Below are 19,926 nucleotides of genomic sequence, written 5' to 3'. Positions count from 1 at the left end.
TCCAGTCAATACTTGAAATTTTCCAGTAATGTAGAATCCTGCAACTAATTTATATGGGCTTCATTTAATCAACCCATTCATTTGCAAATTCTAGGGGAATGCATGTGAATTCATCATATTTCTTGCCCTCAAGAAACTTACGGTTTAGTGGAAGGCTTCTGACAAGTGAGCAGGCAATTATAATAAAGTGTGAAAATTACAACCAAATGGTTAACTATTGATGTTAATGAGAAGAAAAATAATTTGTAATTATTATAATTATTGACCTTCTATCATGTAATAGGGACTTGGATACACTGGGGTACTTTCCATGAGGAGCTTAACCCACTTTGCCTGACACCTGAATGGGACTGCCTAAAGTCTCCAGTGAATATTGAATTGCTGAGGAATTTGGGAAAAGACAAGCTAAAGTTCTCATTCCATGGATCCCTTGGGTGAACCCTCCCAGTTTGTGGAGGTAGATACACTACCAAGCTGGGGCAACTTGTGTGAAGATGAATTAAACCCTTCTAATACTGCAGCTGAAACATTTCAGGCAGACACCTTTTCTTTGTAATAAGAATGTCAATGGAAAGTGATTCTTTGGAAAGGAGATGTGTTACTGACCTGTACAGCTATTGTGAATACTAGCAATGAACATCTCACAGATAAGAATCCTGTGTCAGATAGTATCTTTACACTTAGAGGGCCTGATTTTGAAGGAGGATCTCCAGAAACTTAAAGGTTTCTGGACAGGTGAAGCAAAATTGACAAAAGGATTTGATCTAGCTTACCCATTCATCATTCACACAGTGGGACCTAAATACAATGGCCACTATCTCACAGCAGTTGAGAGTTCCCTGTACAGTTGCTACAGAAACATACACCTGTGTCATCAATTCTGCAAAATGAGGTTATTCCATAGAGGATGCAACACATATAGCACTTTTCACTAAGGAAATTGGTAGAGGTTCACCAGGAGACTGTTGAAAAAGTGATATTTGCTGTCTCTGAACTTGAAGAGTCTACTTTCCAAAAGATGCTACCTCTGTATTTCCCAAAGTCATTAAAGGAGGAGAATTGATCTTTGCCATTACTGCAGATATTGGAAATGCAGATGGGGAGCTTGTGGTACCCAAATGGAAGATTAGACTAAATGAAAACCTGGTGCCCAGAAGGACAGGTGGCTTGAAGAAGACTTGAAGAAGGTGAGAGAGTGAACCTTGTGAGAACTAGTGGAACAACATAGAGGTAGATGGAACAAAGGCCCTAAGGCAGGAGAAGCACACCTGACCAGTTAGAGAGACATGAGGACCACAGATGTCAGAGTAGTAGTAGAACCCAGATCATTTCGAGCTGGGTAGACCATTGTAAATACATCAGCTTTACCCTGAGTAAGAAGGGCAGACACTTAAGGGCTTTGAGTAGGGGATGTTATGATTAGACCTCCATGTTTACATATTTTATACAGACTAGTTCATGGAGACTAGACTGTAGAGGACCAGGATTAACAGGGAGATTTGTTAAGAGACTGTGGCAGGAATTTTGGCAAGATGTTGCGACTATGTCTAGGGCTGTAGCAGTGAGACGTGGTCAGAGACTGGATTTATTTTAAATTTTGAGTTAATAGAATTTCCTGAAGGATTGGATATTAAGTGTGAGGAAGATACTTTTTTTGACCTGGCGACAGGGAAAATGGAGTTACAAATAAGTGAAATAGGAAAGGTGAGGGTGGAGTGGGCATTGGGAGAGGTCAGAAATTTAGTTTTGGATATGTTAAGTTTGGGATGTCTACTGGACATCCAAGCAGAGATGGATATATACATCTGGACTTTGGAAAGATACCTGGACGAGAGACATAATGTGATGGTCATCAGCATAGAGATAATATTTAAAGCCATGAAACTTGATGAGATAACCAGAAGAGTGGGTGCAGATAGAGAAGCAAAGTGAAGTAGGCTGAAGACTGAGCTGTGAGAAACTCCAACATTAAGAGATTAGAAGAAGTGGGAACAACAGTGCAGACTAAGGAGTGACCAGTAAGTGAGAGGGAAAATATGAGTGTGGTGTCCTAAAGGCAAGTGAGGAAGGGTATTGATAAAACACACGTGCTCAATTGTGTCAAATGCTGCTTGGGAAATAAGAAAGCTTGGATACTGGTACAGAGGATAAGTAAAAGAATCAAAAGGAATGTTCGGACTGCACACTTGGGCAACTGAATGCCTGATGTTTCAATCCGATGAGATAAAGCTTGAACCCGGGGTGCATGTGCAAACCCAGGTCTATTCAGGCTCCCCGGTGCCCCACGTGGGAGGCCAGGTGGGAACCCAGGTCGGGATTGGCAGAGGCAAGTGCGGGCACCACAGCGACAGCAGCAGAAATGGTGGCAGGTTCCATGGTTCCTTGATCAAGGAAGGCTTCCAATGGGGCAGCGCCAAGACCATGAGCCTATGCCTGCGGCATCTCACAGATATCAGGGACCTGGCCTGAGCACACAGGAGTGCTGGCAAAGTCGGTGCTGGGCATTAAACATTGTCCATGCATTACTGGAAAATAAAAGTGTACACTTGGACACTGTAGTCAAGGATATCAGAGGGATATTAGAATTTTTCAAAAAGTTTGAAAATCCCTGGCTTTAAAACCTGCTGCAACATTTCAAAACACATATTCACAGACAATAGAAATTAAACTTAAAACAGCTGCATTTACAGAAAAAACCCTCACCATTTTCATATGATATTTTGGGTCAATCAGTTATAAATAAAAAAGGCAGTTTTAAAAGTATTTGTTTCCTTGTAATTGAAGCTACAGCTATAAAATATATAAACTGGTGTTTTGAATTTTTAAATGATCTACAAGTCATGAAGCCACTGTTGTGTCTTATATAATCACCAATAGTTACAGGAAATGTCAGAAGAAACTTTAAAATGCTCTTGCATAAATTTATAGTTACATTTATATGTTAATTACATTATATTTATATATTAAAGTTATAACAGCATACCAAACTGATTTGCATGAAGAGTTAACTATCTCTAGAAAAATTGTTCCTCAAGAATTATCAGCTCTAGATACACTAAAAATTTTATTTCAAAATAATTTATCAGAAATGTAGTTTTCACAGTCTATAAAATATTCTGAAAAGTTCTAGTAACAGCAGCATCAGAAGAAAGATTCTTTTTAAAATCAAAAATTATCAAAAATTATTTGCTCTCTTGCATTGCCAAGAGTGACTAATGTTACCTTAAATTATGTTGACTGAAAATGAGTCGTTAAATGTATAAGTTCTGATGGCCAAATTATGAATATTCAGAAAAGTAAGCCAGAAAAATCTTACCATCAATCAAGATATCACATTAATAAAGTATTATTATTATTGTATTATATACAATTATACCAAAATAATATATTTTTTGCAATTTGTAAGTTTCTTGTTACTCATGTACTGTTATTGTGTTGTATAAGTACTAAAATATTTTTAAAAGAAAAATCTTTGTGTTTTCGTACCTTTAAGTGTACTTTTTTTCCTGCTTCTTAAGGTAGTGACCCCATTTTTGTTTGACATAGGACCCCACAAACTAGATAGCCAGCTCTGTTAAGAAGGTGATTTGCTATGATGTGCTATTTCAGATGATCCCTTGATGACAGGAGTGGGGAACCACACCTGTCTTGTTTATACTAGGTAAATGCTGGTTAGTTGCAATCTTACTTTATGATGTTTCTCAGCTAGCTGCCATCCCCAGTTCCTCAGGAGAATCATTAGTGTCATTCTATACATTAATAAGAATGTGCTCCTTCTGCAGTATTAACATAGAGTCGCCCATATGAGAGGCAAATTTACAGCAATTAGTACCTTCATTCCTTGTGACTGTTGTTTTAGGACTTGCTCATAAACTGTATTTAAAACCAATCTTTAACTTCTCTGTCCCTGGTTTGCTACTAAATAAGGTGTATCTGTCCTTTCCCCACACCACCAAGTCTCTGAAAGGCTGATGGTCCATCCTTTCTTCATACCCCCAAGGGTCCTCAAAGATGTTTGCAAGCACATTCTATTCTAAATGTTAAAATGCAACATCCCAAATGGATAAAGAACAAAATCCTATGTTTGCAATAACACACACACACCCACACACACACACACACACACACACACACACACACTCCAGACCAAATAAAAGCTTGGTAGCCATAAAATAACCCAGAGGAAACCTATGTGCAAGCTCTGATATGGAGAGTGAGTAGAGAGAAAGATCTGGAAATATGTGTTTCTGAAAAGTGGCAAGAAATTCAGCAACTGGAAATTAAACAAGATTTTATTTTCATAAACAATGCTGGAATTTAAATTATTCTCAGGTAGCTGTCATACCGATGCCAGGAATTTCTAAGGAAATTTAGAGAAGCTGAGTTGGAAGAAAGAAGAGATGCTGGAGACCTGTTTAATCAGGTAAAACAAACAAAAATTAAAGAAATATTTAGTAGAACTGAGTATCAAATTTAAATCTACAGTTTCTTCCCCTCTGTGTAAAGATGTCTTTAATATGGTAATAGATGTCAGAGGGTGGGGAGAGAGGCAGCAATCACATTCACTATGAGATAAGAGGACTCCATCTTTTCTGCATATGAAGCTTTAGACCTGCATTTTATTTCAAGTTTGGTGAACAGCAATCACTTCCCATCTGTGATTAGTCTCTGTTTTTTCACTGAAGAGAGGGTTGAGACAGAGTTTTAAAGGTTATTCTACACCAGACAAAAGGAGTACATGAAAAATAAGAGGCTTTTCAAATGATATAAAGTGCACTTGAATCTGCCACTTTGATATCATTAGCAAATTGTGATTGATTAAGTATCACACTTAAATCTCTTACAAGCTTTTTGGAATAAAAGAGGGTATAGCAAGTGTGGATATTCCCAGTATGTGGCATTATTTTCTAAATGTAGAGTGATATTTTTTCAGGTTGCATAATCCTACCTTTTACTCCTGAAATTATAAAGTTAGAAAGAATCCTGAGAGTAGGTGCTCCTGAATCAGGGTTCAAGCAGATGACTGTGTCGCCATTTCAGACTGAGGATTCATAGTAACAGTCTTGGGTTGATGCTAAAGTTCCACTCCCTCGATAAAGCAAAATATGAGTCAAACATGATTTATTTGATTGTTCTTATGAATCACTTTTTTAGAAAAGTGTTTACTTGTCATAAGTTTGGTCCATCTCAACTAAACAGTTTGAGGGGATTTGTTTCCAAGGCAAGAAGATGCTGTTTTCTTTAATACTGATTAAAAAAAAGGCAGCAAAAAATTCACTAAAGATCACCAAAATTCTCTTAAATATAATGATAACAGTATACATATGAAATCAAGGTGGCTTGATATACAAGGTAGCCTTTAATCCATGCCTTTTTTCTGATGGTTTGAGGATGAGGGGAGTATTAGGGGAAACAAAATAAAGGACAGCATATTACAGACTGCCATAAGAATATGGATTTCACAGATTCCTTGTTAAATATGTGAAAGTAGAAGCAGTAGGTTGTACAATTAAACAATATGAAAGGAAGAGTCAGAAACTGAAATCCAGCTGTAGTTCTGCCAATTGCTGGTTATTTCACATCAGCCTCTCATTCCATTTCTCAGAGACTGAATTTGCTGCTCTGTACTACCTTCCTGGATTAGACTAGAGGACCCAGAATAAGAGTTTTCACTATTCAACTTGCTGTGACCCATTCAAAGCTATTACTAGAATTGTTAAAAAATATTCTACTTGATTCTCTGTGCAGGCGTTTGGTAAGATCTCACTTCTCCATGACTTTTGAAGTCGGATGTGACCACATGCTGGGCTCTAGCCAGTGAAATATGAGTGGCAGTGACATTGGTCGTTTCTTGGGAAAACCAAGAACCAGTACATGATTTCTCTCTGACATGATGACCATGGAAGATCATGTCAAGACAGAGTATTTGTAGTCTGGGTACCTGTGTAAATAGGAATGATACAGATTCCCCGCTGATCCACAATAGACCTGTAGCATAAATCAACAGTCAATATAGAAGCCACTGAAAGGTTAGAATAATTTGTTATTGCAACAAATTTAATCCTGATTGGTACAATATGTTTTATCCTGCAAATAATTTCTTACATGAAATAATATAGTCATGTATTCACCTTATAGTTACAACATAAAAAGAACTTTAAAAATATTTAAAAATAAAATTTTAATTAAAAAATCAATATTCAACCTTAATACAGTAAACTAGCTAACTCCTCCTTGACTTATTTTTTATCCATGTGCTGCTAAATTTCTGGACTTTTTAGTGTCTTTTACCTCCTTTGTTGTGACTACAGACACATCAAGTCTTTCTACTTGGGTTTCAGTGTGATTGTAATTCACCTTCCTGATAGTTACGCAATAATCTCGAAAACTCCCAATCTCCACAGGACACTCCTTATTCTTGGAAGCCTTATATTAATGTCTCCTTTCTGAAATTCTACTCAGTTTATTTTCAAAAACATTCACAACTCTATGCAGTTCAGTAAGGGCATAGGACCTTGTTTTACTTTGAGTGCCTGAGAAGGTTAGATTTCTCATCCAACCATTCACAGACATCCCCTCTCCCACCTTTCCTATGATCTCTCCCATGCTATCATTCCTCTCTGGTGAGTTCTGAGTTTTCCTTCCCATTACATCTCCACCCTGCTGAAAGCCCACTAACCCTATCTGTGGAGTAAAAAGTGGCAGAATTTCAAACAGACTCTGCAAAGGAAATTTGATACCTATTTTGTCATTTATTTATTCAAGACATTGTCATCAAATGCCTACTAAATACTTGGCACTCTCACAGATACTGCAGATACAATGAGTGGGATGTGATCCTGGTCCTTAAATCTCAATCCCGAGACAGTTTGATGAGAGGTTTAGTTGCTATGAGAGCACATAAGAGAGTCTCCATACTCAGCTTTGCCTGGAGGCTTCCTGGTTGTGATGTCTAATCTGAGAACGAATCAAAGTTTTTGAAGGGATAAAGGAGAGAATGGAGGGCAGTAGGAAGGGGTCTGGGCAGAGGAAACATATAACAAAGCTCCTAATTGAAATATCATTGTTTTATCCAAGAATATATGTGATTTAGTGTGTCTGAGAAAAAATTCTTGTCAAAGGGCAAATAAATGGACCAGCAGGACTGTGAGAATCAGATCTAAAAGTAGACAACACGGGTCTAATACTAAAAGATAATTATGTTATGTTCAAGAATGTGTATTCCCCCTTAGGACATTTCCCAGCCAATGGAAGAATTTTTATATGGCAGGGATCAGATCTGTGTTTTTGCCTGTTGACTTTGGCGACAGTATGGAGACTTTCCTAGATGCTGGAACATCAGTCAAGAGTTTATTGTATAAAAATAGAAGAGAGATGATGGCAGTCTGAATTAGGTAGTGATAAGACGGAGGCAAAGAAGTGGATGACTTGTGAAAGATTAGGAGGTAGGAAAAAGATTTCATAATTGCCGTGAAGGGAGGAGGAGGGCAAGGGAAGCAGTAAGGACAATACTGAGTTAGAAGGTGGGGCATCTGGGCAGACAGAAATTCTCTGGGACATGTATAAGAAGAGTCAGGAGGCAAGGGAACCGAATTGTATACAATGTTCTCTGTTTTAGGAAAAAATTGATGTAGCAGAACTATGAAATGGTCCTCCAAGTGAAATATCCTATGCTCAACAGTATAAACTGGATTGAAATGCTCAAAAGATTGGTCAATTACACCTTCTCCATTTTACCTCCTAAATATCCTTTCCAGAATACTTGACATTCTTCTTACTTTTTAAAGTATTCTCAAGCACAACATGATAATGTTTCGGTAACATGAAATACCTCTCTTAAACTGCATTTGTTCAAGTTGTAACACTTTTAAACTTATAACATTTTCTAAGTCACCTTAAAATACAGTTTGTCTTCCATATCGACAGATGTGGAACCCATTGTACTATATCATTTTATATAAGAGACTTGAGATTCCTCAGATTTTGGTATCCTAGGAGGTCCTAGAACCGATCTCCCACAGATACCAAGGAAAAACTATACTACTATCCACATGATTCTGATTGAGGAAGGTGTTTTAATTTACATTTACAGATGAGAAAATTGATGCTGAATTGTTAGGTGACCTGTTATATTTTATCATGATTAAGCAGAGGAATCCTGCCTCAAATCCACATCCTCTAGTTTCGAATCACTTACAGAGAGATATTGCAGGTTCCAGACCACAATAAAGGGAATATCACAATAAAGTGATATTCACATGAATTTTTGGCTTCCCAGTGCATATAAAAGTTATGCTTATACCATATTGTAGCCTATTAAGTATGCAAAAGCATTGTGTCTAAAAAAACAATATACATACCTATTAAAAACTAATGCTGTTGAAAAAATGGTGCCAATATATATACTTGCTTAACACAGAGTTGCCACAAACTTTCAATTTGAAAAATATGCCTGTTCCTTTTATATATATTTTATTGTTTATTTATATATATATTTTAACCTTAAACAACCGTAATCAAAGAGTGTGTAATTTTTAATGTCTTCCTTCTTTTGCTTGATATTATGTCTGTTTTTGTGACAGTCATTTTAAAAAACATTTTTGGCTCTATGATATTTTAGTATATAAATACACTGTAGGTTACTTGCATACTTGTAAGTTGATGGGCATTTGGATTGTTTCCTGTTTTTATGTGTAATGAACAAAGCTGCTATGAATATTCTTCTCTGTATAGTTTGGTGTAAGTACGTGCACATTGCTGGTTACAGGATTATGTGTATGCTCACTTTAATAGGTACTCTCAAATATTTTTACAAAGTGAAAGAACTAATTTGTAGTTATAATTTGTAGTTTGGTAAAGTAGTATTCAAGTCTTTTGACAAATTTTCTATTGGGCTGTCTGTCCTTTTAATGCTAATTTGTAAGAGTCCTTTATATACTCTTGGTAAGAGTCCACTGCTGTATACATGCATTGCAAAGTTCCTCTCCCACTCTATGACTTGTCTTTTACGCTCTTAATGTTGTCTTATAATGAACAGAAGTTTTACATTTTAATATGATCCAAATTGCAAATCTTTTCCTTTACGGTTAGTGTTTTTTTGTTCTGCTTAACAAATCTTTTCCTGCCTCAAGTTCATGAAGGCCTTCTCTTATGTTATCTTCAGTGAATTACCTTTCAATTTTAGATTTGATCCATCTGAAGTTGGTCTTTGAATATGCTGTGAAGTATAGGACAAATTTCTTTTCTTTTTTTTTTTTCTACTTGAATATACAATTGACCCAACACTATTTATTGAAGATTTTCTCTACCTAGATTGCAATACTACCTTCATCATATAACAATTGACTGTATGTAAGTGACCCCTCTATTTTGTTTAATTTGTATATTTTATAACACATTTGTTTCAGTTTCTCTAGATTTATTATAACTTCATATGTGATTCATACATATTGTCTAATTTTATTTTTTCTTCAATGTTGCCTATTCTATTCTTGGTCTATTGAATTTTTGAATCAAAAATTTAAAATAATCATTTGAAGCTGTGCAACAATTTCAACAATTACATAATCCAAAAATTTTATTGCACTATTGTTAACTCCTTTTAGTTTATTTTGACCATGCTTTTAAAGATTTAAAACTAACACAAATAGTACGTTACTATTATCTTGACACTGGTCAAAATATCCAGTTTCTAATTCTTTTTTTTCCTTATGTATAAAATATGTGGGCTCTTTTTTACTTATAGTATTAAATTGCCTGTGACACTGAAATATTGTTTTCAATTAGTGTTTTGCATACTTAGCATCAGACCTATTCTTATCTCTCCAACCTCTCATTCCTTATTTCCTTTATTTGTATCATTCACATATATCCTGTTGGAATATGTTTTTTATCAACTTTCTGGAAAAAAAATTGTCTTTTAAAGGTTAAAATACATTGTGACACATCCCATCTAGACAAGATTAAGTAGACTCATCTTTCCCTCCTCCTCTCCACTAAATATCACTATAAACCCTGGAAATAATGCAACAGGCAACCAAAGGAGGACTGAAAGGTGGAAAGAAGAAAAACTGACTAGAGACTCTAGGACTAAAGGAATAACATAGTGGCAGGGCATCTTATAACCCACCATTCGAAGAATAAGATGACCACATCACCTCATTTCCTAACCACCAGCCTAACAACAGAAGGTGGCCTAGGTAGGTTCATTTCTACTCTGAATTGTCCTGTCAACCATTCAAGCAACACAAGCAAGGTAGATTGATCAGGAACCCTGATGACAATGCTCTCCTTCTCCCCTGGACCTAAAACTCCCCTTCACTACTAAAAAACACCATGTGGCTGGGTGACACCAGCAAGATGTACCTTCCCCAAGAAGTGGCTTGCTATGGGAAATATTTTTGTCTCTGCAGATTATAGAATCACTTCCCCCAGCAAGAGACACATGGCAGCCAAAACTTGGGAACTTCTTCAACCCCCTTAGGCTGCGTGAGGAGGGACCAGTGGGAGGTCTCAGTCACAACAGATAAACCAGGTTGACCAAAATATCACCTGTAAATTAAATTTCCCTTTGAACCATAGTTCACAAACATAGAGCAGAATCTGTGTGCTAAACCTAAAAAGATGACTGCCTGGTAAAATAGAATGTTTAAACAAGACCCATAGTATCTTAAAGCGATAGCTAAAATGTCCGAGACACATACAAAAGTCACTTATCTATGGAATCTAAAAAATACAACAAGCTAGTGAATAAAACAAAAAGAAACAGATTCACAGATATAGAGAACAAACTAGTCATTACCAGAGGGGAGAGGGAAGGGAAGAGGGACAACATAGGGGTAGGGGAGTAAGAGGTACAAACTATTAGGTATAAAATAAGTTACAAGGATACATTATATAACACGGGGAATATAGCCAACATTTTATAATAACTGTAAATGGAGTATAACCTTTAAAAATTGTGAAGCACTATATTGTACACCTGTAACATATAATATTGTACAGCAACTATACTTCAACTAAAAATAAATAAATAAAATGAATTAACACATAAAAAACAATCTGTTGAATGAAATTTTTAAAAAAAAATCATACATTACACCAGGAACCAGGAAAATCACAACTTAAATGAGGAAAGACAATGAACTGGTGCCAGAAAACCAAGATGAACAAAATGTTGGAATTATCTGACAAAGATTTTAAAGCAGCTATTATAAAAATGTGTCAACAAGCAGTGTCAGACTCTCTTAAAACAAAGGAAAAAATTAAAAATCTCAGGAAAGAAATAGTTATAAAAAATAATCAAATAAAAATTAAATAACTTAAACATACAGTAACCTAAATAAACATTTTACTTAATGTGTTTAACAGTAGAGTGAAAATATCATAAAATAGTCTCAGAGACTTGTGGCACAATAACATAAGGTCCAACATTTGTATCATCAGAGACCCAGAAGGAGAGGAGAGAGAGTGGGGCTGATGAAGTAGTTGAAGAAATAATGCTGAAAATGACCCAGATTTGGTGAGAGACATAAATCTACAGATTCAAGAGGCTAAGAAAATTCCAAATAGGATAAATCCAAAGATATCTACAGCAAGACCACCATAATTAAACTTCTGAAAATTAAAGACAAAAAAAATTTTAAGTAGCCTGAGAGAAAAACCACATTACCTATGAGGAAATGCCATTTCAAAATTATAGCAGATTTCTCACTTGAAAACTTAAAGGTCAAGACAAAGTAGCACATTACTGTATTCAAATACTGAAAGAAAAGTACTTGTCAACTAAAAATTCTGTATCTAGAGAAACTATCCTTTAGGATGGGGAAAGAAAGACAGTCTCAGACAAAGCAAACTAAAAGAATTTGTAATTAGAAGACCTACCCTTAAAAATGGCTGAAAGAATTTCTTCAAACATAAAGGAAATGATAAAAGAATTTTGCAGTATCAGGAAGAACGAAGAACAAAAAGAGTCAAAATACAGTTACATACAATAGGCTATTCTTCTTCCTATGGTTTTATATCAATACATCATATTTGATGATTGAATAAAAATTCTAATACCATCTGATACTAAAGATGATCACATTTAAAAGTGGGGAAAGTAAAGAGACATAAATGAAAGTAAGATTTCAACAATTCACTGAAAGCAGTAAAATGTTGATACCAATAGACTGTGGTAAGTCCCATATGTATATTGTAATAGTTAGAGCACCCACTAAGAAAACTACTTAAAGAGGTATACTCAATAAATAAATCTAAATGGAACCCTAAAAAAATACTCAAGTATCCCACAGGGAGGCAAGAAAAACAAACCAAGAAACAAGGAAACAAAAAACAAGAAACAAGGAAACAAACAGAAAACATATAATAAAATGGTAGACTTAAGCTCTAACATATCAATAATAACCTTAAATGCAAATAGTCTAAGCACACTATTTAAAAGACAGAAATCAGTGAGTAAATAAGAAAATATGACCAAATTATACACTGCTAAAAAGAAACTCATCTCAAATTTGGAAACATATGTAGGTTGAAAATAAAAGGATGAGGAAAGGTATAACAATGCAAAAAAAATTTTTTTTTAAAAAGCAGGAGTAACTGTATTACTATCACATAAAGTAGACTTCAGAGCAAAGAAAATCACTAGAGACAAAGAGGGGCATTATAAAGTGATAAAAGGATCAAGCTACCAGGAAAACATAATGATTTAAACGTGTATGCAAGGGAGTCTCAATATACATAAACCAAAATCTGATAGACCTGAAAAGAGAAATAGACAAATTCTCAATTGTAGTTGGAGACTTAAAAATTCTTCTCTCAGCAACTGATATGAACTGTTACACAGAAAGTCAGCATGGATATAAAAGATCTAAACAATACAACCAACCAACAGGATCTAATTGACATCTATCTATCTCACTTTACCCAACAACAATAGAATATACATTTTTTCAAGTATCCATATCCTAGGCAATACAGCAAGCCTCAACACACTTAAAAGAATGAAACTAATATAAAATATGCTACCTGAATATAATGGAATCATACACATACAAAAATACAATTAAAAAAAGACAAGAGGAAAATCTCTAGACACAGCATAACAGCCAAAACTGGAGTGGGGGGAACAAAAAAACCAAACAGATGAACTTCAACAGTTGAATGGCTAAACAAACTGTAGTCCATCCATATCATGGACTACTACTCAACAATAAAAAGAAACAAACTGTTGATACACACAACAGCTTGGATGACTCTCCAGCGAATTCTGCTGAGTGAAAAAAAAAAATCCAATACCAACGTTTACATCCTATATGATTCCATTAATATAATATTTTTGAAATGACAAAATTTTAGAAATGGAGGACAGATAAGTGGTTGTCAGGGGTTAGGAATGGGGTGAGAGTGAGAGAAAGAAGTGAGTATTATTATAGAAGGGCAATGCGAGGGATGACTGTCGTGATGGAACTCTTCAGTACGTTGACCTTGCTGGTGGATACATGAACTTATAAATGTGACAAAGTTGTGTAGAACTAAATATCCCCCCCAAACACACCCACAAATAGGTACAAGTAAAACTGAGACTATCTGAAAATGATCAGTGCATTGTATCAATGTAAATATTCTGCACGTGATATTGTTTTGTAGTTATACAAGTTTTTCCCATTGAAGAAAACTGGGTAAATGGTACATGGAATCTCACCACATTATTTCTCAAACTGCATGTGAATTTACGATTATCTGAAAATTAAATGTTTAAATAATACATTTTGTACTTTAATGCATTAAACATCAAGAATACATCCACTTTTGAACATAGCTTAATTTACATATTAAAAAATTTAAAGTATACTTTTTAATGGGATTAAACACAAAAATCTTAAAAGAATCCACTAATGTGAAAGTTGAAAAATGAAAATGCTAATGGACCTTTCATTTTCCATACAGTGTGGTTTCCTCTTGATATTTTTTCACCACATAAAGTATATTCATTTAACATGGCAGAAGTAAATCTTCAGCTTCTTAAAAAAAACACAAAAAACAAAAAACAAAAAGCCCCGTCACTCCATTTACTATAATGTAACTTTTAAATGTAATTACTATAAGAAATTTTGCCTTCTTGTTTATTCAGTTCCCATGGACAAGATGACAATTTTTTTAACCTATTGTAATGAGAATAATAATGTTGCCTGTGTTTATGTTTTTGAATTTTAAGGCACTGATTTGAGATGACTACTCCATTTCAAAATTAAACTATCACCTGCTTATGACTTAGTAATAGGCACCTCACCACAAATTTTAACTGTATGTAACTTTGGCATATATAAAACTAACAAATACACACACATTCATTTAGTTAAGTATTTTTAAGGTTAGCTTAAGTATATTTAAGGTTAGCTATCGCTCCTTTCTCAAATTTATAAACAGTCAGAGTGGGTTTGTCAGTTTGGGGAAACTAGCAGAGGGGTGTGGTATTGTAGCAATATTGAAATTTTGTTTTAAAATTCTTTGCTAGTAGAATGAAGGTGGAAGAATTGGCAACTTCAACTCTTGCAGTATGTTATCACCATACTGTCAGAAAGAGTGCACTTAGCCAACTCTGACGAAACTGGGTGTGTTATATATAGAGCAGGAACCATGGGTTCCTTATGCCAACAACGCATTTCAACTCTTACCTTATTACCACATTTCTTGGACACTACAGGATAATTTCTTCTAAGCTTTTTGCTGCTCATGTGTGAAATCTTAAATAATCTAGCCAAATGTAATGAAAGTTCAGGGCTGTTCCGTGACATTGGTTTACTGAATGCTGATCTGTGAAAGTCTGAATGCGCAAATCTCTATCAATGTGGTCAATGAAACTTCACCATCACCTTGACAAAGCATTTTTTTTTCCACTGTGTAGATTCTTTTTAAGACGTTCACTAAAACATGCCATGTCACTCTTTCTCTCGAATATCCTATGTGAATTCGAAGTACACGTGAGCTATTCTACATGAAATGCATAAGCATTATGCAGTAGAAAAGAAACATTATATCTGAATTATGGAAGTTGTGTTTCTTTTAATGAAATTCATCCAAATAACAAGTAAATTTAGGGATAGTAGAAGAAAATGCTAAGGTGTATTGACAACACAAGTTTTTACAAGAGCCTAATCTAAATAGAAAACCACATTGAACTTTCTAGAGAGGGCAGAAAGGTCAACCATCTTATAGTAAGCAGACAGCACAGTACAAGAGGAGCATATGTCAAACACATACTTTATTTACCTTTCATTAGAATGTCTTCCTCTGAGAAGGTTAAATACTCCAGGATAGGGATAGGATTTTTCTCATGTTAACTAATCCAGACAAAAGTGAATAGAGATTTGCTTTCTTCAGCATTTATTGATATTAATTGCTTTATTGAACTAGCTGTGGGAACAGGGATTTCCCAATGCCAGCATAAAGGATCATTATTTATAAGCTAACTGATCCCACAAATTCTACACTTAGCTCAACATTTCTGTTGGAAATACTGAAAGAATCTTTTTTAAAAAAATGTTGTCATATTTCAGGCTTCATATGGTATGCTAAATTACATAAGCTAAATGATAAAACATTTTCCAGGAAAGGGGAATTTTAGAGTCTCACATACCAGGCTTCAAATCAAGCTCTGAAATGCAGATTATTGCGTTTTTCTTCCATTTATTTTTAATTCTTCCCCTTTGGCTCTGTCTTACAGGTGTCCCTAGTTACAACCATCAGTAAAAACAAAACACATGTGTAGGCTATAAATCTGTATTTGTGTTAATTCATAGGAGAAAAATATCTTCAGTTCTTCCTTCCAATTTCCTTTCCTCTCACCGCTTAGAAGCTCTCTACAGGGCTCTGTGCTTACCATTACAGAAACCAAATTCTGTCCCACATGCTAAGTTAACAGGAAAGTTCCTGCATGTCATTTCTCATTGCAAGTAAAGAAGTCAAGGTGGAAATCCCCAGGTTAATTTAGAACATGAAAGGATATAGAAAGGGAATCAATATTTGGTAAAAGGAGAGAGCTGCCAATTTAGCCTTTTGTAGTAACTACACAAGGTTCAGTCAATCAGACCAGTATCAAGCGTTAGCACTAACTTTTCACATTAGGAAAAGTTTAAAAGTTTGAACATCCTTGAATATGAAATAGTTAATAAGTTTTCCAGGCACCAGAAGGGAAACTCTTATAGTTTTGTTCAGATATTCATACTATAAATGTGCCAGAGGCAATGCTAAAGCCAAGGTAGAATTGGTTATTTGCTTGTAAAGTCTAATTTGAGAGCTTAATAGATAAGCTGTTTTAAATCACATCACTTTGAAATGTGACATGCAGATTGTCAGCTTGGAATGTTTTCTTCCTCCTTCTTCATTTTCATTTTGATAAAATAATAACTGGTTCTCTAACATAGTTCTTTGGTCTTGAGATAACCACACCAACAGCTAGAAACAAGCATCAGGGCTGTTGGATATTATATTTTGATAAATCACTGTTTTGTGTTTGTATTTTATTTTTCAAATCGCTTCTTTACCCCGTAATAGATGAACACATTCTTTTGTGAGGGGAAAAAAAAGTATTTTTATGAATACAAGAATGTATCTAAATAGTCATCTAAAAATTGGAGAAATAAATTTATATAGTGCTTGCAGGGTATCTTAGATTTGATTATGAAGTTATTCCATGAGTAGGTTTTGCCAAGATTATCATAGAATCAATGAACTGGACTTATTAGGTCATCATCTCTTACTAACAGTATAGAGTTTTCAAAAGCTTTATTAAGTGCAGTTGTAAGTGGCTCAGACAAGAGGTTTCAATCATTTCTTTTAGAGATGATTCCACAGTTTCAGAAATTTTTATTGGCAAGAAATGATTTCTGATGCCTAGTCAATGTGTCATTTTTCTCTTAGAACACTTGCAATCATTCCTGTCCTCCACCGCCTACCAACCACATGTTATTGGGGTTTTGGGGGGTTTGTTTTGTTCAATTTTCACACTTTTTTCACCCCGTAAATTTTGCCCACATGATCAAATACCCACACGAGAAAATAAAAATCAAAATTGGACAAGTTCGTCTGAAGAGGGATTAGAGTGAGTTGAAGTAAACCATGGAAAGAGAATATTTAGTTTGGCTTAAATCACTGCTGTAATCACTTAAACATGAACAATAATCCATTTGGAAAATATCAGAAACTGCTTTATATCACAGACATATCATTAGGCCCCCATAACATTCCAGGAACCTGCCCTTTTCAACCCCAACATATCCCCAGAGAGATTATTTCTATAACAATAGAAATAGAGATTTCAAACATTATTTTATTTTCTAATTCACAAAGATAAGATGGCATGGTAAGTGTATTGTCCTGAGCTCCTTCTCTCTCTGGGATGGAGGCTTTAAGAAATTATTGCAAGCCAATAGGGAGGTTTTCCACAGCATGTAGGAAAAAGCTCCTTGTGAGCCAGGAGTCCCACAGCGGGCCTTTTTTCAGCCTATAAACAATACAGCTAGGAGTTTCAGTGGGTTAAGCATCAGGCTGGAAATTTGTAATAACATGAGGTCTGATTCCAGATCTATAATTTACTGGCTTGTTGAGTGACAATGGGCACGTAACTTCACTGACGTGTATTTCTAAAGTTTAGTCTTGAAATTTGTATTAGTTACACATTTGTTCATAGTAGAATATATCAACCCCCCAAAATAAAGAAAAATCTAAAAAAAAAACCTAATTTAAAACAAAAAGGCTAAGTAGATGCTCTGTAAACAAAAAATGCACACTGTAATTAAGTGGGATAAGCCACACATGACACTTCTAAAAAAAAAAGGGTTGGTGGACACTTGAGCTATAAAATATTAAAATGTATTATTCAGCTTTCATACTTAAAAGTGTGGATTGCTGTAAAACCAATAAACAGACAAAAATATCAGATTTGTAACTCAGAAAAAAATTTTTAAAAAAAAGAATTTGGAGTATTATTGAACTGACATCATGATTCAATAGTTTCTAGCAAGAATTCTTACTAAATGATGCTGAAACATCAGTTTAATGTTTCTAGATAAGAAACATTTGTCTTTATCCAATGTTAAAATTATTTCCCTGCTGCTTAAAATGTTAATTTAAAACATTAAATAGAAGCATTTTAGATGAATGTGGAATCAGTGATATGTAGAATCTTTCTAAATTTCTGAACAATGGAGGAATTCACAAATGAGAAGCTAAGAAACTATAACATTAAATGGAATTTCTAAATGTAATATATTAAAGTTTTATATAGTAATATATTAAAATTCTAAAGTAAACAAAAACTAAGGAAAATTTTACAAATTATATAATAGACCTGTGGTGTTACTCTCAGTTTATAAAAAGCTTGTTGAGTCCAATAAAAAAGACCACTCTCCACTAAAATATTGATCAAAATAAATGAGATTCACAAAATAAGAGAGTTAACCAATGTATTATTTCAAAAATTATTCTCGTCAGCAATCCAATACTCTTAAATCAAATACATTTTTTAAACAAAAATGTATTTTTCTGGGAAAGACCTCTCCTAAACTACTGATAGGCATATAAATTTTCATAAACTTTATGGAAAGGTAGAAATAGTTGGAAAAATTGATTAAAAATGTAAAAATTGTTATGCCTAAATTTGTGTATCACATTAATTCTACTTCCAGAAATTTATCTTAAAAAATTGTCAGAAATCCAAAGATTCACCATGAACGTGTTTATTGCAGCATTATTTATAGTAGTTAAACCATTGGGAAAACTGAATGCTCATTTATAAATGTTGTGACTGGTTGTATTCAGGCTCATGCATAGGGCTCCATAATAGAATACTATGAACTCAACTAAAAATATGCTAAAATGGAAAAAAAGTTATGTAAAAACAGTTAAATTAGAATATAGCCTAATAAAATTTTACATATACAATAATGTGCTTTGGGTTTAAACAGTTACATAGATATATAAAATTTAAAAAAAAAAACCTGAAAAAAATAAATCAAACTATCACCCAATAGTGACTTTTTTTTCAGGAGTAGGATTTGGGGCTATTCTTTTTTTTTTTTCTTTTTATATTTTTCAAATGTCCATAATCAGAATTCAGAACTTTTATAACCGAGGAGAAAAACATATTTTAGACATGGTTTTTAAGGAGTCCTTATACTTATGGCCACATGATATCGAAGTGAATCAAAAATAAAAACTAAAAAAATACACATAGTACACTCAAATGATTGTTATTAATAAAATGTCTTTGCTTCACACAAGTGAAATTTGTTTTGTTTTGTTTTTTGTCAACATCACGTTTTCTGGTTTAAGCAAATATAACTCTATTGTGGAAGAAAGAAAATGTTTAAATGACCATAGTGTATAATCACTAATTCTCACATGCTTGCATAATTCTGGAAAAATAAACTGCATTCTCAAATCTCAGAATGAGACCATTGATGGATACCTCCCCAGACACAGGGATGATTAGTTAAGACACCTTTTAATTATTCTCTGAATCTGTGATCTTGATGTAACATTCTTCCATTAAGATCAACACCTTCTTCTTTTAGGAGAAAAACAAAAGTGGAAAAGGAAAGAAAACGTAGTTAGTTCATCCAAAGGGGCAAGGGCTGAGAACTGAGTCAACATGGGCAGATAGAGAGGAAGAGGAAATTTTTTGTTCAACCCTAGTTTATTATTTCTCCACCCAAAAACAGAGTATAAGTTAAACCGTGTGTGGAAAGGCAACTGGGCCCCAAAAGCAGCAGCAACTTCTTGACGTCAGATGACTTAACTGGTCTTTGCAAACGTGTTCAATTTGGTTCCTGACCCAGAAAAAAGATCCTTTTCTCCTACTCCCACACAGCATGCTGCACAAACACCCAGTTCTATGACTTTTTTGTTTCCTGCACAGTGACT

The 19,926-nt window shown here is 34.5% G+C and overlaps 1 pseudogene across 1 annotated transcript in view; it reads right to left on the bottom strand.

Moving 5' to 3' along the window:
- The window catches only part of LOC309631154 (small ribosomal subunit protein uS17m pseudogene), a 541,273-nt pseudogene that overhangs the window by 487,774 nt on the left and 33,573 nt on the right, over nt 1–19,926 (bottom strand). The window contains exon 1 of the transcript XR_014249528.1: nt 6,221–19,926. This exon is cut by the window's right edge and continues 33,573 nt beyond it. The product of XR_014249528.1 is annotated as a small ribosomal subunit protein uS17m pseudogene (transcript). The remainder of the gene's footprint in view (nt 1–6,220) is intronic.

Source organism: Balaenoptera borealis (genome assembly GCF_965194805.1).
Source record: "Balaenoptera borealis genome assembly, chromosome: 6".
NCBI classification, from domain to species: domain Eukaryota; kingdom Metazoa; phylum Chordata; class Mammalia; order Artiodactyla; family Balaenopteridae; genus Balaenoptera; species Balaenoptera borealis.
The sequence above is the reverse complement of the archived record's forward strand: the minus strand, read 5'-3'. Positions and strand labels throughout refer to the sequence as shown.